The sequence below is a fragment of the Toxorhynchites rutilus genome, chromosome 2, assembly GCF_029784135.1.
Source record: "Toxorhynchites rutilus septentrionalis strain SRP chromosome 2, ASM2978413v1, whole genome shotgun sequence".
In the NCBI taxonomy this organism is placed as follows: Eukaryota; Metazoa; Arthropoda; class Insecta; order Diptera; family Culicidae; genus Toxorhynchites; species Toxorhynchites rutilus.
This window is the reverse complement of record NC_073745.1, coordinates 162,107,518-162,131,956: the sequence shown is the minus strand read 5'-3', so window position 1 is coordinate 162,131,956 and position 24,439 is coordinate 162,107,518.

The window sequence follows — 24,439 nt, the reverse complement described above, 5'->3', positions numbered from 1 at the left end:
CGTAAAGGGTCAATAGAGTTCTGCGATTAGACCCACAATCGTTCGCTTAGTTTTTTATTTATTTATAATGATACTACATCCCATTGAGAGATTAGATCTTCTTCACAATTTTTCGCCAATAGTCCCGATCCATGGCTGCAGTTCTCCAACTCCCGGCTGCACCGATTCTTGCCAAGTCCTGCTCCACCTGGTCCAACCACCTCGCTCGCTGGGCTCCTCTCCTTCTTGTTCCTACCGGATTCGATGCGAACACCATCTTTGCAGGGCTGCTGTCCGGCAATCTTGCAACATGCCCTGCCCATCGCACTCGTCCAGCCTTGGCGACTTTCTGAATGCTGGGTTCGCCGTAGAGTTGCGCCAGTTCGTGGTTCATTCTCCTTCTCCATACTCCGCTTTCCTGTACACCACCGTATATTGTTCTGAGCACTCGGCGTTCGAAAACTCCAAGCGCTTGTGAGTCCTCTTCAAGCATCGTCCATGCTTCGTGCCCATAGAGAACAACCGGTCGAATTAGGGATTTGTACATGGTACACTTCGTACGGGGTCGGAGTTTGTTGGACCTCAAGGATTTGCGGAGCCCATAGTAGGCACGACTTCCATTGACAATGCGTCTTCGAATTTCACGGCTGTTGTTGTTGTCAGTTGTTATCAACGAGCCAAGGTAGACAAATTCCTCTACCACCTCGAGCTCGTCGCCGTCGATCACAACACTACTACCAAGAAGAACTCTGTTGCGATCAGTCCCTCCAGCTAGCATGTATTTAGACTTAGACGCATTGATCCCAAGCCCAATCAGCCCTGCTTCGTGTTTCAGTCGGGTATACAAGTCGGCTACCGTCGCATGTGTTCTTCCGATTATGTCCACGTCGTCGGCGAAGCAGATAAACTGACTAGAATTGTTGAAAATCGTGCCCCGCATGTTGAAGCCCGCTCTCCGCATAACACCTTCCAGCGCCACGTTGAAGAGCAGACAGGAGATTCCATCGCCTTGTCGAAGTCCCCTGTGAGTCTCAAATGATTCCGACAGCTCACCTGAGATCCGCACACTGCACCGCACACCGTTCATCGTTGCCTGAATCAGTCTTGTCAGCTTTCGGGGAAAGCCGTGTTCGTCCATGATCCTCCATAGCTGTCGTCGGTCGATTGTATCATATGCGGCCTTGAAGTCGACTAAGATGTGGTGTGTAGGGACCTGATACTCGCGGCACTTTTGGAGGATCTGCCGCAGTGTAAAAATCTGGTCCGTCGTCGAGCAACCGGGCATGAATCCGGCCTGATAACTTCCCACAAATCTACTTACTATTGGCGATAGGCGGCGGAAGAAGATCTGAGACAAAATTTTGTAGGCACCATTCAGGATTGTGATGGCACGATAGTTCCCACAATCCAACTTGTCGCCTTTTTTATAGATGGGGCAGATTACCCCGTCCTTCCACTCCTCCGGTAGCTGTTCTGTGTCCCAGATCCTGACTATCAACCGGTGCATACACTCTACAAGTTTCCTCGGACCTCCCTTGAAGAGCTCCGCTACGAGGCCATCCTTACCAGCTGCTTTGTGGTTCTTGAGCTGATTAATGGCCTCCTTAACTTCACCCATCGTCGGGGGTGGTACGTCGTCGTTGTTCATTGCACCGGTGTAGTCCTCCTCAACGCCGTCTAGGTCTCCTGTCCTGCGCGCTGTTCAGGTGTTCATCGTAGTGCTGCCTCCACCTTTCGATCACCTCGCGTTCGTTCGTCAAGATGCCTCCTTCCTTGTTTCTGCACATTTCGGCCCGCGGCACAAAGCCTTTGTGCGAGGCGTTTAGTTTCTTGAAGAACTTCCGCGATTCTCGAGAACGATAAAGCAGCTCCATCTCCTCACACTCTTTCTCTTCCAGGCGGCGCTTTTTTTCCCGAAAGAGATGTGTTTGCTGCCTTCGTTTCAGTCTGTATCGTTCCACGTTTTGTCGAGTCGCTCGTTGCAGCATGGCTGCGCGTGCTGCATCCTTCTCGTTCAGGAGCGCTCGGCACTCGTCGTCAAACCATTCGTTCCGTTGTCCTCGTTGTTCATACCCGATGACGGTCTCTGCTGTGCTGCTAATTGCTGATTTTAAGGAGTTCAAGCATTCATCGAGGGGAACAGCATCCAGTTCGTCTACCCCCGGTAACGCAGCTTCAAGACGCTGCGAATATGTTGCAGCAACGTTCGGCTCCTGTAGTCGTCGTAGGTGGTACCGTGGTGAGCGCCGGTGTCTTATGTTATTGACGACTGACAGTTTAGAACGCAGTTTGACCATCACCAGGTAGTGGTCTGAATCGATGTTAGCGCCACGATAGGTTCTGACGTCGATGATATCCGAGAAGTGCCGACCGTCGATCAAAACGTGGTCAATTTGTGTTTCTGTTTGCTGTGGTGATCTCCAGGTGTAACGGTATTGGAGGCTGTGCTGGAAGAAGGTGCTACGTATGGCGGCAGCGAAGGCAGCGAAGTCGATAAGTCTTAGGCCGTTTTCGTTGGTTCGCTGATGGGCGCTGAACCTCGCTTAGTAAGAAAGTGTGAATGCTCGAAAGTATTAATATCAAAAAATTTATTTAGGGCGGGACGAAGTTCGTCGGGTCAGCTAGCTTAGCATAAAATTGTTGGTATGTTTTAACAAAAGATGCTGAAGGCATAGATCTAACTTGGTAATAGACATCTCGCCCACACATGATATGATTTTCAAAGCTGTGTACAACAAATCCAAGATCATAAAAGAAACATGATTTGCAGAAGGGATTTCATTTCGTTTAAAAAAAAGAAGTTATAATGCCACAGTGTTATGTACATCGTTCAATTTTCACGGTGTTTGATAGTCGACTGGTGAAAATGAGCAGGCCAACGAAATTTCCACGTCCAATCAAATTCATTTAATCCTAATTGGAAATGAAATAAACGCTAATAATAACAACTCGACCACGTCACTTTAGAAAATGTGCTCCGACTAATTTGAGCCGAGTTATTTTTTTCCTCCACAATCTTCGCATAGAGTGAATGAAAAAAAACATCGTTCCTCGTCAGAGGGTAACTTCCATGATTGGCTTGCGATTTATTATATGGCCTCCACCCGCTTCCAATTCAAAGCTACAGTCAACTTGTTTAACACCATGGCATGCAATGGGAAGCATGGTCTTGACTGTTTGCGAAGGTAGAAACTGAGTAAGACGGTAAGTATGATGTTTCCGAAATAATCCAGAATTAATAATCCGCCGGATAAATGCAAAAAACATTGGTTGAACCTAATGTAAAATCATTATTTTGTGTTGATTGTAAATCTACAACTTTTTTTATATTTCTGCCAGAATGTACCTATTCACCCACGGAAAAAATGTTCGATAAAAATATTTCTGTTGGACTAAAAGCACAACTAGAACCACACCGTGATACACAACAAAATTCCGCCCCGTGCCATTCGGGTTGACCGAATACACCCCAAAAAACTGGCAGTCTGTTCGTTCGGAATGTGTTTAAAGTTTGCGTTTTAAAATGAAATTTGGGCAAATCAATATCAATCATTGTGTCGCTCCGAATGCTATGTGAACGTTTAACTGGGCCTGGGGGAACCGTGAAGTAAGAGAGCACTACGGTTCCGTGATCAACAAAGGCATTTGTTCGGTTCTTGGTTCTAACTTCATGTTTGCTGCCATCGTGCGTGTTCCTGTCGGGGTTTTTATTATACGATATGTCATGGAAAATAACACGAATTTGGATGCAGTCGGAATTGGTTGTGAAGTTTGTAGTTCTAATTTCTTCCTGGTTGCCAACACAGGGATAGTGTGCAATCGAATAGGCAATGTACTTGAAATAGATTTTTTTTAGGTTTTATGGCCACGGTATAGTGCTTCTCATGTAGTACCATGTCTTTCAACAAATCAAAAAAGATCGCTTGGATCGCTCGCTCGAAATGCAAATGCAGTATTCGTTGTACGGATATATTACTGCTAAAGTTTCGCCCGTTTACCACTTGTTGGGTATAAAATAGGGTATTCTGGATTTCTATTGTTGTTGTTTTCAGATGTTGCCAAGGGTAGTTTGAGTGGTTAGGAAATAAGGAATTATGGTGGTGATGGAACAAATATATAATCACCAGAGACCGAATGTGTTAAGTACGTAAAAGACAGTCGCGATAGCTGTTATAGTTATAATACAAAAAGAACAAGTATCTCTCAGGGTCGGCTTCTGTACTCGGGAGGACTCACTGTACCGCGGACGACACTATCGCGACTAAGAGAGAAGTTCAATAGGGCTGATTCTAATTGAAAATCTGAGTAAAAAGTATTATATTCGATAATGAATTTTACAATCTTTTTGTTTGAACATTTCATTCGTTGCGACGACGCCATTCATTGACTGTTGGGGCCCTTCGATGACCACGTGGGTGTTGCGAGATAGAGAGAGGAAGGACGTTGCACGTACCTTTTCGTGAAAAGAATTCCGATTTCGCTAGATCTCGGTTGTATGGCAGGAGTCGTTCTCGCTGCAGCACTCAATTCGCGCACGGGCGGCTGTGTGCACCATTGTGTAACTGAACGGCAGTAACCCAGGAGAAATCCGCGGAATCGGAAGAGGAGCCATTCTCGGATGACCTGGCTCATATTTCCTCAATTTGCATCGCATGCAAGCTCTTGAAATACTTTGAGTTCCGCTCGGAGGTTCGGAATCCAAAACCTTTGTCGTATTTCATTTACCGCCGTTTCTTGATTGCCGTGTGCTACTCTCTGATGATAATGTTCCAGAAATTTAACGATAACTTGATTTCATTTAGGGAGTGTAATTGGGAAACGTAGTTCAAACGGTAGGAACGTATGTTATTTCTAGTGGAAGCCCACCGCCATTCATCCAGCTTCGTGATATTAAGGATTTCCTCAATTTGGAAAGCAACAAATTGCTTGTAACGGCGCTGATCCGAGTGGAATCAATATAGTTCTGTCTTCGAATCTGTCCTAATAAATCGCTGTTTTACCTCTACGGAATGGGTCTCGATGATGGAATTTAATAATCTAGAACCTATTACCGCGGCCCGCAACTCCAGGCGCGGAATTGTCAGCTGCTTCAAAGGTACAACCTTGGAGCGTGCCATCACGGGCGAACAATTAGGACCGGAAGCGGTTATGACACGGAAATATGCAACGGCTCCATACGCATTCTCACTAGCATCGTCAAGAACGTGCAAATGCAACGTACTGTAGTCCACAGATAGACCTCCCTTGAAGTGGTAACGAGGGATCCGCACTCTCTCGATTTCTGGAAGCCGACCGACCCAACAATTCCATTTCTTGCCACACTCGTCATTGATTTGCTGGTCCCAGGCACATCCATAGCGCCAGATATCTTGAAAAAGCATTTTCCCATAGATTTTGAAGGAAGCCAAAAATCCAATGCTCATGATGCAGCTCATGACGCCCCTTTTCGTGGGCCGCCTCCCTTCAGTCAGGTACTGCAGAAATTTTTCATGTAACCTTGCTGAGAACGTAAACTTGTCGCTTACTGAGCTCCACACTATTCCCAGGACTCTTTATTGTCCCGTTTCCTTGTCTTGATCAAAAAGAACACCTTGATTTTCTTTTGTCTCCCACATTTCTCACAGGAACATCTCGGAATTAGGGACTCAATTTTGAAGCTCGAAGCTGCCTTTCGAATGATCAAACTTTACCTCCTTCGCCAACTTCACTGCTTCCTCGACTGTCTCCGTTTTCGCTCTCGCTCTGGAAGCCACCCTGCGAACTCCCTTGCATTCACAATTTTTACAAACTGGGCGAAAAAAGGTGAACTGGTCGCCCCAAAAGTAGCAACGTCCATAATAAATACCTCCGGATTGAAGGTTGAATTTTCCCGGAACAGAAACCTCTGCGTGAGTTGAAAATCACTATAATACAGATAAAAAAAAAGAAACCTCTGCACTTGTTTATCTTCTTTTTTAATTTTAACTAATGATACATCTCTTTGATATCTGCCCCAAAGCCTATCCTTTTCTCATGAATCATACAAATGACTGCTGAAAGCGCAGTCAGCATATCGGGACCCTTCAAGAGTCTTTAATTCAGGGAAATTCCAGCTACAGCCGCAGCTGCGTCCCACACGAACGAAAAATACCACACTTTCTCTGATTGGTCTCTGCTTGCTCCGACTTTGAAGCTTTGTACGCATATCCCTTGGTTAGGTACTCCGAGACCATTTACCGTACTTTACCATACCGTTCATTGTCCTTCTCTAAACATTTGAGCATTTTCACAGCCATAGTGTTGCCACATTTTAATCAGCTTTATTATGAAAAGTAAAATTTATTTTCGGTGCATAATATTTCACTCTACGGAATTTTTATTTTTAAAAACAACTATTTGCGTTACTCGAGTCATCTAAAACGTTGAACTAGTATATTTCCGTACTCAAGAAAATTAAACAAAAAAACATAACTTTTAAAATACTGGGCCGATTCATATGATCGATATATCAAATTAATGTCAATTATCTAGTCTTTTTTTGGAATTTTTTACCCGCGGTATTCTCGGGATTAATCTACAGCACACTGACATTTCCTCGCTCACACAACCTTACGCTCATCCAGTCATCCATTACAACACATTCACCCAGTTACCAAACTCTTTTTAATTAAATATTCCTCAATTCCTTCTTTTATCGTATAACAATTTCTGAAAATTTTCCACATTCCCTTCAGAAAAATTTCTGATGTTGTATTCGATAGCTACTGTTACTAACCAGAAACAGGTTTTACTCTGTAAACTCTTAGAATGTATATCTTTTGTTATTATTTCTCCAGGGTCTCTAATATTCAGTTTTAATCTGTTTTTAATTCTTAATGCAACCCATTGTAGCGACCCGGATGTATCCGAAGCGGATGTATTTGGTTAATTTGAAAACCCCGTTGTGAACTTGGCACACTTTTGGGGGTTGTGAAGTAATTTGTCGCGCTACAGTTAGTTTTGGTTTGTTTATTGTGTGGTCGCTTGCGCGCGCGGAAGTTCAGCGTGACGACGCAACAGTGAGCCGGCGGTATCGTTAATGTGTTTGTTTATTGTGCGATCGCTTGCGTGCGCGGAAGCTCAGCGCGACGACCGCGCTCCCTAGGTTTTAAGTTAGTAAATAAGAAATTGTGATTGTAAACAAAAGAAGTTAATAAAAAGTACTGAGCCAGTCGGGCAGGTAAGCAGTGCGCAGTTGGTCAGAACCCTAGATATCGTCTTTTCCCTGACTAAAAGAAAAACCAGTGCTACACCATTCCCAAATACTTCTAGTGCCTATTCGTCACTGTTCGGTTCTTTTGAGCTAACATGAAATTATCTTTTCCTCTGTTTTGATGCGAAATAATGTTTCTCATAAATAGTACCCTTGTTTTGCTTTCTACATCTACCAAGGACAGACCACCTCGAGCAACATCTAAATATAGTTGATTTATTTCTACCTTGTATAACCCCAGACCTTTGAAAATGAATTTACGGCAAATTGTTTTAATTTCCGCAATGTGACAGTTATTTGGATGATAGATTTGCGACAAATACCACAATTTCGAAAGAACCAGATTATTCAATATCCAGGCTTTCTGAAAAATGTTTAAGTTTCGTTTCTGATGAATCACAATAAGATATTTTATTGTTTGAATAATCGAAGAGTGGTTATGATCGACAGTATCTTTGAAACTATCATGTATGTCTATTCCTACAATTTTCAAAGATAAGACCTCTTTGAGAACATGTGCACCTAAAAAACAGTTGTGTATTCTCATATATGCGGATTTGCTTGTATTCAACTTAATTCTAGCATATATGCTAAAATAGTTGATCAACTCCAGGCCCTTATCGAATTCGTGGTTGTTTCGAATCACTATGTTAATATCGTCTGCATAGGCAATAACCTTGACAAAGCTATTGTCTATGAGCACTCCTTGCACGTTGTCATATAGTATTCGAATCAGGGCCTCAATATAAAGTACGAATAAAGCCATGCTAAGGGGACAACCCTGTCGCACGGATGAGCTAACTGGAATATTGCTGGTCAAAAACCCTTCTTCTTTGATATTTGAAAAAGACTATTTTTTCATCATTTACTATTGAGTCACTTGATACTTTAAGTTTGAGATTGTTGGTACGATTCTGCTCAATATTCATTAACCTTACCCTGACAAATGAAAGTTCCCCAGAGACATCCCTCCCATTCTTTTTCTCTTCTGATATTTCTTTCAGACAGCCATACAGAAAACTTTTGGATTTATTTCGAAGGATTTTGCCTTAAAAAAGGATTTGACTTTTTGTTTGAAATGTTCATTCCACCACCTAGAAAACAGTTCTGTTTCTCAAATCGCAAATCACGGGTAAAAACTCATCGTAAATGGTCTCATCACATAGAGTCGAGGGATTTATCTTCCAGTACCCTCTCCCCATAGGTGTTACTTCTGAATTGGAATTAACTTTATATTTTAATAATAATGCGTGATGGTCAGAAAAATTCGTAGCATTGGATTCTATAGTATCAACACAATTAAGAAAATCTTCTGGTGCATATATTCTGTCCAGTCTCGACATGGAATCACCTCTATAAAAGTGTTTTTTTTTTCATTCTAATCTTTCCAATGTCGACAAGATCAAGTTCATTTATCAATGTTTTCAATCCATAACATATATTTTTAACCACACCATTGGAATCACTCTTCAAAATAATGCAATTGAAATCTCCTAAAATTATGTTCGGTTGTTCAGTTGAGAGATGTGGTATTATTTCTTCTGAAAATAAAGCATCGCGTTCTTTACGATATTTCGAGCCAGAATGAGCATATATATATTAATGAAGTTCAATCCTTCTATTGATACAGATAGGATTATCTCACTAGGATGCATCAAAACATTAGAAAATTCAAAATTTTTTCGGATTAGAATTGCTGTTCCTTTACATTCATCACTCGAATTGACAATGGAAAGATGGCAAGGCAGGAAAGTAAAGTTCTCAAATGCAACTTCTTGCAAAAACCAAAATCAATGTCATTGTTCCAAACAAAGTCTTTCAATAAACTACGCTTAACGGCGGACGTAATTGCGTTGATATTAATGGTAGCTATTTTCCTTTAAAACATGTCTGTGTAATAAAATAGGAACAGCAAGAAAACTTACTATTTACTTCGTCTTCTTTGCTTCTTGCAGTTCACTATCTTCTCGACGGTGTGGCCTTTCTGCTGACCGGCGGTCGCCAATGTTTTGTTGTCCTGCTTCTTCTCTGTTGTGCTACGGTCGTCGTCGTGGCCCGATTCTACCTTCGCTCGCTTCAGCTTCGTTTGTCGATCCGTTTCGAAAATATTCTCGTTCATGTGTTCGTTCGATTCATCGGAAGTTGTATTGACTGCTTTCTCATTGATGTCGTTTACAGCTATCTGCGTTGCTGTGATGGGTGTATTACGGGTGGTTGACGGGGTGGCCGGGATGGGCAACGTGGACGCTTGAGATGGTGGTGGTGAGGTTGACCTTGACGATGCTTTGTTACTGTCGGTCATTGCACCGCTTCCATTCTTTTGACCTAGCGGAGTCATTGTAAGCGAAAGGGGTTCGCTGTGATCAATGATCGGTTTTCTTCGTGACACTCCAGTGGGTTGATATCCATCAGCTTTTTCACTGTTTTTCGAGATGGCCGCCAGTTTTGGACATTTCACATGATCTTCCTCTCTGCAGAAAAAGCATTTGTTTTTCAGCCCGTCGTAGAATATACGGGCTCGAAAATGATCGATGTAAATATGCGCTGGGATTTCTTTCGACACCTCCATGTGGACTCCCCTGATTCCCGTCAAAATGTTGACCTTCATCTCATTGGGAAACTTTTCTCGAACGTGTTGTCGGATTATCCCATATTATGCCAGTACGTGCTGGATCTCACGATCATCAATCTCCGGAGGAAGATTAAAGATTCGCACGTACCGTGAAGCCTGGTCAATCGAAACATGTGCCATAGTTTTGTCCTCGTACCAGAACACGTAATGTTCTTCCGTTTCCGCCATCAACTCCGTAAATGTTTTTTCATCTACAAATTTAATGTAGAACTGACCACCATTCTCATCCTTGTAGATGCTGTGGATGCTCGCTGCCGAAATTCGAAGATTATCCATTGAAAAACTCAACACTTCCAAATACGAAGGAGTCTTGCATCCAGGTCCGAAATTAAGTTTCACCGTGTTCTTTCGCACGCTATTTACCATTTTCACTCTCCCTTAGTAGACAGATTCCGCTAAAAAAATATCACTATCGCAAAAAACAATAGCCGCCGAAGGCTATTGTTTAAAGTCGAGATCGTACTTTGTTGGACACACTCTATAAATACGTCTGTATCGCGTGAGCTCACGTCCGCGAATGTATTCAATTATTTATAACATAAAAGTTTGGTAAATTTACATTTAAAAAGATGTGTTCGGAATTTGAGACTGTTCGGAATATGAGATAGAACGGTACATAGTCTTTCTTAATTTAGCATGCGTACTTCCATTCAATAAAATTTTCGAGAGAAATTTCACACACGGTAAAATCTGTACCAATCTGTACTTTTGACGGAAATTCTGTAATCTGTACCAAAAATATCGAAAAAATCCAGATAAATCTGTACGTGTGGCAACACTGGTTGCAGGTCAACGAAACATGGTGTTAAAGCACTCCGATCTAAAAACTGCCTATTTATATGAATACTAGCGGACCCGGCAAACTTCGTCCCGCCCAAAATTTGTTTTTTGTTATCAATACCTTCAAACATTCACGTTTTCTTATTTAGCACAAATTCATGAGTCCAATCGCAGAACTGTCCATTGATTGATCTTCTAATCAATAATTATAGAATAAATGCTAAAAAATTCTTAGTATTTTTACCAAAACTCATCATTATAATATCAGATTATTTTCAAACACAATTCTCGTTCAATATTTTTCAACCACTTGCAAATAGCATGTTTCTCCGTTACATGGAATAAATGTTTGATACAGAATATATGATAGAATAACAGACCCCTCTCCTCTTCTCCTCTTAGAGAGGGGGGGGGAGTGTCTATTCACCATTGAAACGTTTCGGACCCTCTGAAGTAGCCCCCCCCCCTAAGGGAGGAAGGAGGAGTATCTATCCATCATAGAATCATTTATTGCACCCTAAAAACTCCACATGCCAAATTTGGTTTCATTTGCTTGATTAATTCTCGATTAATGCAGAAATTTGTGTTTCATTTGTATTGCAGACCCCCCCCCACCCTTTAGGAGGGGAGTGGAGTGTCTAATCACCATAAAAATATTTATTGCACCCTAAAACCTCCATTTGCCAAGTTTGGTTTCATTTGCTTGGTTAATTCTCGAGTATTGTAGAAATTTGTGTTTCATTATTATTATTATTATTCCTTTATTAATTAGTAACTTAAGATCTACATCTTTTAAACTGTTACAATGATATCAACTGTGGCAAAAAACTACAACAACCTAAAGTAAATTTGAAATTTGAATAACAAACATAATTACAATACAAACATTTTGATTTCTAATTAAAGTGCTCAAAACATCTCTTCCTAAACAAACTCACAGATCTGATCGTTGTCAGCTCATTTGGCAAAGAATTCCAAAAAGCGATACCTCTAACGAAAAACGAGTTTCCATAGTGTGCGGTTCGATGACGAGGTAACATAAACTTTTTTGATCGTGTCCCTCTCAAAGGGTTTAGCTTGGAAAACAAATATTCAGGCGTTCCACATTTTATTAATTTGAACAAAGACAGACTACAACGTAATTTACTGAAATTTTCAAACGGACATCCAATTAAGTGGCTTTGTAGGTGCGAAACATGTGAATATCTGTTCAAATTGAACACATATCGTACGCAAGCATTTAGTGCAATGCATAGTCGTTCACAAGCATTGACTGATGCTTGCATCAACCATAGGTCACATGCAATGAAATGTGGGAAAATTAGACTCTTAAACAATTTTGATTTGGTACCCCTACTCACAAGCGATGCTTTCATTTGAAGAAATCTAAGTTTTGCATATATGTTTCCACATTGGTGAAGCACCAAACTATCCCACTTGAAATTGGATGTGATTTTAAACCCAAGACAGCTGGCGGTTTCAACGAATGCTAGTGGGGTAGTATGCAAAAGTAGGCAAGGTTTTTTAACATTTGAATTGTTTCTATTCAAAAGCATAGCATACGATTTTGCGACGTTTAATCTGAGATTATTTTTTTCTGACCAATTGTACATGTGTCTGAGATCTTCATTTATTTTCCGAGTAACATCCTCCAGTTTGCAGTCAGAACAATCGAAGTAAAGTTGAACATCATCAGCGTATATATGTATACTGCAATACTGGAGAATGGTAGGAAGATCGTTTATATAAAGCGTAAATAAGATAGGTCTCAAAATCGATCCTTGAGGAACTCCAGACCTAATTGGCAATAGATTTGAAAAACTATTATTATTGAAAACTTTCTGATAGCGTCCAGTCACGTAGGACTCAATCAAACGAACAGAATCTGCAGAAAACCCAAAGTTATTAAGAAGCTTTGCACATAGTACTTCGTGAGATATTGTGTCAAAAGCTTTTGAAAAATCTAGTAAAATCAGGACTACTGACTTTCCCTTATCCAAAATAATACCTATATCATCAAAAACTTTTAGCATAGTGGTTTTGGTGCTATGTTTTGAACGATATCCAGACTGAAACTTAGTGAGAAGTTCATGATTGTGAATATAACGACAAATTTGGGATTTTAAGATACGCTCAAGTACTTTTGATAGGGCACACAGGATACTTATAGGGCGAAGGTTGTCAAGCGAGTTTCCTGATGCTTTTTTCTTGATAGGTATAACTTTCGCACATTTCCACACTGAAGGAAATCTGCTTGAGCGAATAATTGTATTGAAAAGGTAACCAATTTGGTCGAGAACTAGAGGCAAAATAGTTTTGATAAATTTCAATGGTATTTCATCTAGTCCTATTGCATCTGATTTCACTTCATATATCGCATTGACAACCTCAACTTCATTAATTACATTGAAGTGAAAAAAACTCCTTAGATGTCGGGCTACCACTGAAGCTACCACTGAAAAATTATTCGCAAATGATTGATTGATCTCATCGGCATCAAAGCAGTTGGAAACATCAGTGGATGTTTTGATAATCCCATGATTTCGAAGCCTTTTCCACAGTTCTTTGGGTGGCAGCAGAGGATTTATCCTTTCATTGAAGTATTGAGCTTTTGTAGTACGAATCATGGTTGTAACTCTATTACGAAGTTGTTTAAACAAATCATGATGCTCTTTTAATTGCTTGAATGCCAAATCAATCCATTGCCATTGCAATCCATTGCTTGAATGCCAAATCACGGTCAATCATGGCTCTGCTAATCGTTACATTGAACCAGGGGTTCGTTTTTTGTTTGGGAACATATGTTTTGATAGGAACGTATTTCTCGAAGAGATATTTAATTCTTTCATTGAAAAAATCCGTCAGAGCGTCACAATCAGTTATACCATAAAAACTATCCCAATCAATAGCATTACATGCTTCTCTTAAGCCATCAACATCAATGTGATTGTAGTCGCGGAATCTAACGACTCTCACTCACTCAAGTCAGAAGAGCGTCTTTAAGTCTTAAGCTTCTCTGTGGATCTAGCATGTTTGTGTTAAAATCTCCGAGAAAAAAAAGATAATTGTAGTAAGGGCCGAGCTCAGTAAGGAGTGAGCTTATTTCGCTAGAGCAGTCAGTTTCAGAAGGGTTATAGAATGCTCCCAGTAAAATTTTGCTGTTATCAAGCTCTAATTCCATTAGTAAATATTCAGTTTTAATTATATTACACTCAACCACTGATTTTTTTAGTTCTTTGAATTTTATTCCAGTCTTCACGTACACTAATACGCCTCCTCCCAGCCGACCAACTCTATCGTTGCGGACTGCACTGTAACCATTCAAATTTATAACATCATCATCGACAGACTCATTCAACCAGGACTCACTTATACATATAATGTCGACACTTGAAGTGTGCACAATTTGCTTCAATTCATCGAGTTTTACCAAACGACGAGCACACACGCTTTGGCAATTGATGGAGCACACAGACAACTTCCCCGCGACTAACGCAGATTTCATGACTATCCCGTGGAGGTATCGTTCCTTATCGTGTCATCCATGATCGCAGTTATGAACGTAGAGAAGCATTAGAAAGAGATATGTTTTGAGCAATTCATTGGCAGTAACCGATACAATGTCTATTTCCATAACTATTCTAAAAATCTCAAACACAAGATGCAAAAAAACATAGAGATCTAAATAAAAAAAATCGCCAAAATTCATCATTCAACTTCAGAAAAACAAATCAACGTTAGCATTATCAATAATAGCAACAACAGGTAGCAACCACAATAACAGCAGCATTAGGTACAACAGAATCCATCTCCATCATCATCTGGTACATTATGGTACAATACTACAGTCGATCTAATTCGTTTTCCGATGATATCCTCATCTCACGATCACCTAACTTCTGCCGAATGTAAACAGTTCCATCTCTTGTATACACCGTCTGCAGTTTTCCATCCTTTTTCAGTTGAAGCGCTTTCTTCCGAATATTCCTGGATGCCTGAGTGAGATTTTCATTCACATAGACTCGTTTGTTGACTGAGAACCCAATGTCCGATAACGATAATGAGCGAGACTGAAGATACCGAGAGAAGAATTCTCGCGTAACTTTTGAAAAGGTCCTATGTAACAAATGTAAACAAATCGAGTTAATAGATGCACGCTATTAGTCTTCAATCATTGAATGCATTACAAAAACAATCGTTCACGTATCTATTTTCTTCATCTTTTTATCGCCGATACAAAAAAATATCCAATGTACAGATTCGGATTTTAAGCACCCGGCTGTTACTTCGGACGCCACTTTCCTCCGATGCCCGAAACGTCCGAAGTAACAAAGCAGTCAAAACAACACGAAGTCGTACTTCGGTCGTTTTGAGTTTTTGTTTCTTACAGTAGTTGTTATCGATTTCAGTTCAATTCAACGGGTGATAACAATAATAATCTGTCTTTAGAACGAAATGCTGATTTTTGGATTGTTGTTTAGTAGTTAGTCAAATTCTTATCGTGCAACGTAATATGTCCAATGTGCAAACGCGGGCAGTCAAAACGTCCAATGTAACATTTTTCGCTCTTTGGCTTCAACTTTAAACTCAAATCACGGAACAACAGCTACGATTGGTTTTGGAGAGCTATTCTTGATCGCTAGTGACGAGAGGAGCGATAAAGATCGATAACTTTTAACACAATTCGCGGAATAATGTTCGGGTCTTCAACTTCGTTTTTCTCGAGTTGACGAAAATGTTACATTGGACCTTTTCAAAAGTTACGCGAGAATTCGTTTCGTTGCGTGTTGAAGGCGAATTGCAGCAGAATAACGTATATGGAACCATCGCTCAATCTCCCTTTGGAAAGGCGGCGGATATCTAGTAGAGGAAAACCTTCCTCTGTATATCCGAGCTTGCGACACCATCTGGTATGCGTAGAACTGGGATTTCATCAAGTTCGCGAGCTCAGAAACCGTCATATCTTTGCTTTCATTTTATTTTGGAAGAGAGTTACTACGAAGGCGTTTCGCTCCCACTTCTTCGTCAGACATTTCTTCGATTGTATACTAACGGGCGGCGATCAACCTTCTCTTGTTTCTCCGATCTGCTCGAAATATGGCTATTCTTCCACAGGTGTATTGTAGAAAATCCACTCAAACAAATGTTGATTTTCAGCGAAAACACCGACCTGATCACCGAGATCAATCCACAGCAATAACGATGCCACAACCACAATCCAACGGCGACGTTTTGACGATTTTTAGTGGTAAATTACAACGGAAATTTGCAACTTGCGCGACGACTGAATTACACTTGTGTCATATTTGTCTTGTACGTTGTTGTGTGTTGTGTGTTCATTGGTATGGCAGCCCCCCCTTAAGGAGGGGGGAGGGGTCTCAAACTACCACGAAAACCTTCCCCGACCCCAGAAACCCCTATGTACCAATTTTCATGTCGATCGGTTCAGTAGTTTCCGAGTCTATAAGAATCAGACAGACAGACAGAAATCCATTTATATATATATAGATTTGAAAGAAGCTGTTATCATGAATTCGTCCATCGGATACTGGAGTAAAAAGAAGCACTACCGAATCACTAAGATCTAAGTTTGAGAGGAAGTCTGTTGGACGAGGCATTGAATCTAAGATACGTTTTCTTGATCTGTGTGGTTAAAGGACTACGCAAGCAAGCAAATCTGTATTCTGTTGAGAGTTAAATTTATGGCGAGCACTGAGGATCGACCAGTCCAGATCGACAACATTAACAGAAATATCTTGAAATTATATTTCTGTTAATGTTGTTTTTTCTGTTCTGTTAATATTAATATATGTCGTTTGACAAACAATTATAATCGACGGGAATCAAACATCTTTTGAAGCAAATTGAGTCAAAGTTACATAAAAAAATGGGATGTAACCTCAGTACATAGAAACTCACGTTGCACAGGTAGTCTCGAGCTGTCCGAGGGAGTGCTAATCTTGACTGGAATATCGCAGTGTTTTCTCCTTTCTTTTCAGTTTGGTGCTTCGTGATCATACCATGTGTTTGGTTTGGCTCACCGAATCAGTTTCTCCAGCGCATTGGAGAAAACGTTCAATCAAAGTTTATCTTAGAATTTGTTCTTCACAAAAAGGTATTGGCGTGTTGTGCCTGTTTACTGAGAACCTGAATGTTAACAGAATCAACGAGAAAACCTTATCGTTGATTATCACATTTTTTCATTGTAAAATCGAGAATGGAATCCTGTGAGAAGAGAACGATCCCAGACATCGCAGCCGACGCTGTATAGTCTACAAACTGGGAAATGGCGTCGGAGTTTATATCAAACATAAGTTTCGAGGAAATGTGGCTTCGCTTCAATGCAATTCTTGCAAAGTGATTTCAACGAAAAAGCTGAAAATTGGATAGAAAGCATGCTTCGCAGAAGCCCTGTAATTCGCATTTATGGCAGCCCTGTTATTATCAAACCATGATCAATCAATACCACTTTCAATCGCATCACGTGCATATTAAGACAATGTTAATTTTCAGGAATCAATTATTTTCGATTTTCAACCCATTCCACTTTTTTTTTAAATATTTGTGGGGTGGAAACACTTCTTCAATCTTCGTTCGCCAAACACCCCAATTATAATAATAAAATACACATTTTTCTCCCCAGCTTTTTCTATTCCGAATTGCGAATCAGGTTGAGCTGAAGCGAGTTTTTCCCGATAGGTGTTCAGTGCATGAAACTCAATGTGTCTGATTCAGTTTGATTTTCCATTCGTGTAACCATCCTTGACGTTAATAGTGTCAGAAATGGAGCAAGTGAAAATTGAGGAAAACAAGTGCGCTTCGGCATAACGCTCGATTGTAAGTCGAATCTGATTGCACGAGACCATAGTAGAGTTCCGATGGTGGTAACACAAATTGTACAGAGAAAGAGAATGAGTGGTACATGTTCGGCAACACTAACCTTTCGTATTTCCATCTTCCAAGCGGAACTTTGCTAATACTATTTTCAGGTGTTCATGCCTTGAGCACACGGTTGGTGGTGGGAAGGATGGTAGGCAGGGCATGAATATACTTCAAAAGCTTTCGTGGTGAGTTTTCATTGTGGAAAACACCGCATTGGTGACTGTCTTATGTTCGATTCATTGCAATGAGCAGCAAGGCGATAATTGAACGCTTCATAAATGTAGATAAAATTTCTAATGGACTATGGGGTGGATCGTAACGAAAACTTTCAAATTTCATGAGCGATATAACATCTAACGCTACTGACAAATAATTTACACATAAACTCGCTTAGTGTCAGATCACTCTGAATACGATTGAAATAATATATTTTGGACCTTTTGTGACATTTATGTGATTTTTTGATAGTAACAGAGCAACAAATAGTTGCCGCCATTGTGATCAGGCGTACGTTTCAACGTAACTCCTAAACATAGAGTTAAATTATTACCATTTGTACCATAATGATGTGCATGGAAAAGTTGTTGGAAATTATAAGCAAATTCATAAAAATTCATGAACATGATAGTATAACACGATAAACATATTAAAGTATATATATATATATATATATATATATATATATATATATATATATATATATATATATATATATAAATATATATATATATATATATATATATATATATATATATATATATATATATATAAATATATATATATATATATATATATATATATATATATATATATATATATATATATAAGTTATAAGCGAAACCAGGCTTAACCTTCAAAACCATCAACACAGAGCACGTGTTGTCGAGCGGGTTGTCATTGAACGAGGGTAATGATTTAAAGCAGGGTAGTTGAAAGTGTTGTCAACGGGTAGATTAGTCAAGTTCTCGCTGGATATAAAATATGGAGCAATGTCAAAATAAAGTAGTTCTAGCCTAGAGCTCAACCATCCAACATGTTCTTGTTTATATATATATATATATATATATATATATATATATATATATTAGGCTGTCAAAAAAGTCCTGCGGTATTTCCGCGAGGTGTCGTTGTAAGCGCGTAGTTCTAGTTGTATTCATTGTATCGAGTCATACTATAGCTTGTTGGAAAGGTATTTTTGCGCGCTATAATATAGTCCTTGACAGTGTTTTGTTTGGTTAAGTCGTTCGTGAGTTGTTATAGTGTCGCAAATATGGAGCCAAATAAAGAGAAAATCCGACATATTTTACAGTACTACTATGACAAAGGCAAAAATGCATCTCAAGCTGCTAATAAAATTTGTGCAGTTTATGGACCCGATACAGTTTCCATTTCCACCGCACAACGATGGTTTCAACGTTTTCGTTCTGGTGTAGAGGTCGTCGAAGATGCGCCACGCTCCGGAAGGCCTGTCGTCGAAAATTGCGACAAAATCGCTGAATTAGCCGAGAAAGACGAGCATCAGCCAAGAGCTGGGGATAAGTCATCAAACCGTTATTAACCATTTGAAGAAGCTTGGATTCACAAAGAAGCTCGATGTATGGGTGCCACACACGTTGACGCAAAAAAACATCTTTGACCGTATCGACGCATGTGAATCGCTGCTGAATCGCAACAAAATCGACCCGTTTCTGAAGCGGATGGTGACTGGCGATGAAAAGTGGGTCACTTACGACAACGTGAAGCGCAAACGGTCGTAGTCGAAGCCCGCTGAAGCGACTCAGACGGTGCCCAAGCCCTCATTAACGGCCAGGAAGGTTCTGCTGTGTGTTTGGTGGGATTGTCAAGGAATAGTCTATTATGAGCTGCTTCCCTATGGCCAAACGCTCAATTCGGACCTGTACTGCCAACAACTGGACCGCTTGAAGGAAGCACTCATGAAGAAGAGGCCATCTTTGATAAACAGAGGCTGCATTGTCTTCCATCAGGACAACGCCAGGCCACACACTTCTTTGGTGACGCGCCAGAAGCTCCGGGAGCTCGGATGGGAGGTTCTTTTGCATCCGCCGTATAGTCTGGACCTTGCACCAAGTGACTACCACCTGTTTTTGTCCATGGCGAACGAACTAGGTAGTCAGAAGTTAGCCACAAAAGAGGCCTGTGAAAATTGGCTATCTGAGTTTTTTGCCAATAAGGAAGCGAGCTTCTATAACAGGGGTATTATTAAGTTGGCATCTCGTTGGGAACAAGTCATCGAACAAAACGGCGCATATTTGACTTAAAACAGATGATTGTAACTAATTTTATGAACAAATGAAAATTCAAAAAAAATACCGCAGGACTTTTTTGACAGCCTAATATATATATATATATAAATGTGTTTAAGGTGTTTAGACACTCCAACCCATCTCTAAGGGGGAGCTGCCATAGAACTGATAGACAAATTTCTGCATAACTCGAGAACTTATCAAGCAAATGAAGCCGAATTTGGCCTGTGGAGGTTTTAGGGAGCAATAAATGTGTTTATGGTGGTTTGACACAAGTGGTCCCATACAAGTGAAACACAAATTTCTGCATAACTTAAGAACTAATCAAGCAAATGGAACCAAATTTGGCATGTGGAGGTTTTAGGGTGCAATAAATGTATCTATGGTGGTTAGACATTCCACCCCCTTCTCTAAGGGGGAGCTGCCATACAAATGAAAAACAAATTTCTGCATAATTCGAAAACTAATCAAGCAAATGGAGCCAAATATGTCATGCGAATGTTTTAGGAGACACGAAACGTTTGCATGGTGAACAGACACTCCTCCCCTCTCTCTGAGGAGGGGGCTGCCATACAAATGAAACTCAAATTTTTGCAAACTCGAGAATTTATCAAGCAAATGAAACCAAATTTGGCATGCGGATGTTTTAGGATGTAATAAATGTTTTTACGGTGGTTAGACAATTCACCTACCTCTCTAAGGGGGAGCTGCTATACAAAATTAAACGGGGTCGATTAGAAGATCAATCAATGAACAGTTCTGCGATTGGACCCATGAACTTGCTCATAGTATGGAAACATGAATGTTTGAAAGTATTGATAACAAAAAAACAAATTTTGGGCGGGACGAAGTTTGCCGGGTCAGCTGGTTTACTATAAAAAAGATAATAAATTAGAAACATTCTTTCAAATACCCCGAGAATGGCTGCATTTAGAAAAAGTTTGATAATGAGCTATTTTGTTTTGAATCACCTCAGGATTCATAATTTGTGGCCAAAATTGATTGTTAACATACTAAAATTCAAAATTTCGAAAATTCATAAAAATTTTATGTTCCATATCTTCTTCAAGAATAGGTTGAAAAAACTCACTCATTTTTTTTAAATTTTCTACATGGCACATATTTTAGATATTGCAAATTAAAGTTTTTTTCGTAAATAAAAAAGAATACCAATTTTTTTCTTAGTGTATATTTTTTCACGTTTAAACATACTCTATAACTCTTTCTAAGACACTATTTCGGTACGACGTTTTCGGTTTTTGAGATATAAGATATAAGATTTCTCTTACTAAAATCGATTCGTCCTATTGAAAAGGTACACTTGAGTCCAAATACTCCCAATTGCTTTGGAAAACTCAGATTTCTCCCAACCCAAACGGAATACAAACTTTCATTCGAATCAAAAATACATGTTTTTAAAATCTGTATTTCAGGACGATCTTTACCGCTCATACCGCTTTAATTTTCAAAACTATAGTCAGCAAACAAATGGGAATCAGAAAACAGAAGTTGATAGCTCAGATGTCTACGGCCGTCTTCATAGTATTACAGGTGCTGGAATTAAATTGAAGCATCATGTCTTCGTTATACATATTGCCACCAGGCTGAATATTTTACCTACATAACTATATATCGACTGAGCAAGAGGGCAACAATGCTTATTCCCATCGCATTAACTCATTTTATTAAATGTGCTGTAAAGTGGAGTAATTGATGCGAGCTACAACAGATTTAGTTATAGCCTCGGCAAAAGTGGCACAGGCACATGCGAGATTACAAAAAAAAAAGAAAAGTTTGAACAAAAAGCAATTACTTCTTGGTGCATCTTCTGTGCTGTGGAACGTGGGAAGCTATGCTCGCAACCATCGCAAGGCATTTATATAGATTCGAGAGATATTTTTGTATGTGCTGTTCGCAGCTGGGATTAAATGAAGGAGAAAATTTCTGCAAATTTTCACACTGCTAATTTAACCGCACACTGCTGGTCTTAATAGAAGCACTTCGTGAGGAGACTATCTTCTGTTCGTGGGCCAAGAAAAGATGCAAGGTGTTCGAGTAATGAGCCAGATAATGGTTTATTAGAATAAATTACTTCTCGTGCAGGAGAAATCTCGCTGAATACACTATCTTTCCAGCCTGCACCCGTGAGACTTGAAGATATTCATCGACAATCGACTTCTTATTTTCTTTGTTTGTTCTAATGTGAATTGTATTCCATTGGAAAATGAATTGCAAAAGAGTCGAATGTCAAAAGCGAAATGGTCACGATATGTATGTCACAATGTCACAAAAATGTGATACTGTGTCAATGATCGCACATACTATATGTGATACACAGTTTTTACTCAAAAATACGTCATACAACATGTAATGGACGGAATTAGTATCGTAAAAAGTTGTGTTAAGAGATTGTGGTTTATTTGGCGATTTAATATAACTGCCATTCAAAGCGCTCAATGTTGGTCCAAAATTGAAACAGTGATTTTAATTCCCTACCATTTTCAAAGCTCCTAAAAAATCATTTTTCGATGTAAAAGGGCGTTTCGGGATTTTGTTTAGATTTATTATTGTTGTCTATAGCTGAAGCAGACATTGACTAAGAAAATTCTGTTTACGAAGTTGAAAGTTCCGAAGATGAGGAAATCGACGAGAAACAGGATTTTCGTCCAAAAGAATACCAAAGGCCCATTCATTGTGTACTTTAGACGAAAATCCAAACCTCTCAATGTCATTCGCATCTCGAAGGAACTAACTCATTTTTTTCTGATGTTACCGAGATTACACGGATTGGGCCATACAAACTACGAGTTGTCGTCTCAAGCAGGACCCAAGCGAACAAAATAATGCGCTGCGACCTCTTTGCGATTGAGTCTCGCGTAGGTATACGTACCCTGATGCAACGTCGAAATAGACTTTTGAGGGTTCCGCTCTTCCAATCTACGTTGCAATAGGTACACTTCGTTTACCCGATCGGTTGTTTGTATCCCGGGTAATGAAATGCAACAAATGTATGCAACTCGGTCACACGGCCGCCTATTGTTGCAATAAAAAACGTTGCGCAGATTGTGGAGAGAGCCATGATGAGAATCCTTGCGCGAAAGAGCACAAGTGTCTTCATTGCGGCGGGACTCCTCATGATATTATTCAATGCCCGGTGTACAAACAACGAGGGGAAAAAATCAAGCGTTCCTTAAAGGAACGTTCCAAGCGGACTTATGCGGAATTGCTTAAGAGTTCCGTTCCAACGACTCAGGACAATCCCTACTCAATTCTGCAGAACGACGAGCCTGTGTGTCTTTCCAGCAGCGTTCATTTCCCTCGATGCCTTATTCAGCGCAAGAGGTCAAGGATTTGACCGTTGTCATACAGTGGAATTGCAGAAGCATCATCCCTAAACTAGACAAATTTAAATTTTTAGTACACAGTTCTAACTGTGATGTATGTTCGCTCTGTGAAACATGGCTTTGTTCAGACGATGAGCTGAATTTTCACGATTGCCTCTGCATTGCCTGGATATATTTTCCTTCCAGAACTATGGTAGGCCGCCATCAGTTTTTTGATATCATCGAGGCATTGCCGGAGCGGCGGCTAATCTTAGGTGATTTCAACTTCCATGAAACAGTATGGGGGTCACTCTACGATGACAACCGTGCCACGTTGATTTATGATCTGTGTGACAACTTTAACATGACCGTTTTAAATACTGGGGAAGCAACTAGGATAGCCAACTCTCCTGCACGGGCAAGCATGCTAGACATATCTCTCTGCTCTGCTTCATTATCCCTGGATTGCACATGGAAGGTAATCCAAGATCCCCAGGGTAGTGATCACCTACCAATTATTTTATCGATCGCCAATGAATCAAGATCTATTGAGTCAGTCGATATTGCTATGACCTCACGAAAAATATTGACTGGAGAAAATTCGCGGAATTAATATCTGACGCAGTCATTTCGATGCATGAACTTCCTCCCCTTGAAGAGTATAACTTTATATCAAGTTTGATTTACGATAGCGCACGTCAAGCTCAAAAAACGTGTACCTGCTACCACTTTCCGACGTCGTCCTTCATCACTTTGATGAGATAAGGAGTGCTCAAAGGGATATCTTGAAAAATCATCCATAAAATTCAGGAAAACTGGATTAGTGGAATGGTTTCCGAAGTTCCAAGATCTAGAAATCGAACTAAAAGGTTTGATTAAAGCAAACAAGCGTGGATATTGGCAGAAATTCGTCAATGGTTTGAGACCGCTGTGAGCACTCTTTGGAATACAGCTAGGAGAATGCGTGGCTGGAACCATACAAATGAATGTGAGGAATACTCTGGCCGTTGGATTTTCAAATTTGCAGGAAAGGTTTGTTCCGATTCCGTTCCTGCACAAAGCGTCGTACGCGAAATTCCGCTCCAATGCGATTATGAGGATTTTTCGATGATAGAATTCTCAATTGCCCTTCTCTCATGTAACAATTCATCTCCGGGGTCGAATAAGATTAAATTCAATTTGTTGAAGGATCTTCCCGACTTGGCAAAATAGCGTTTGCTGAACTTGTTCAACAAGTTTCTGGAGCTGAATACTGTCCCGCATGACTGGAGACAAGTGAGAGTGATAGCTATACGAAAACTCAATGAGCCGGTTTGCGATCACAATTCATATAGGCCGGTGGAATGTA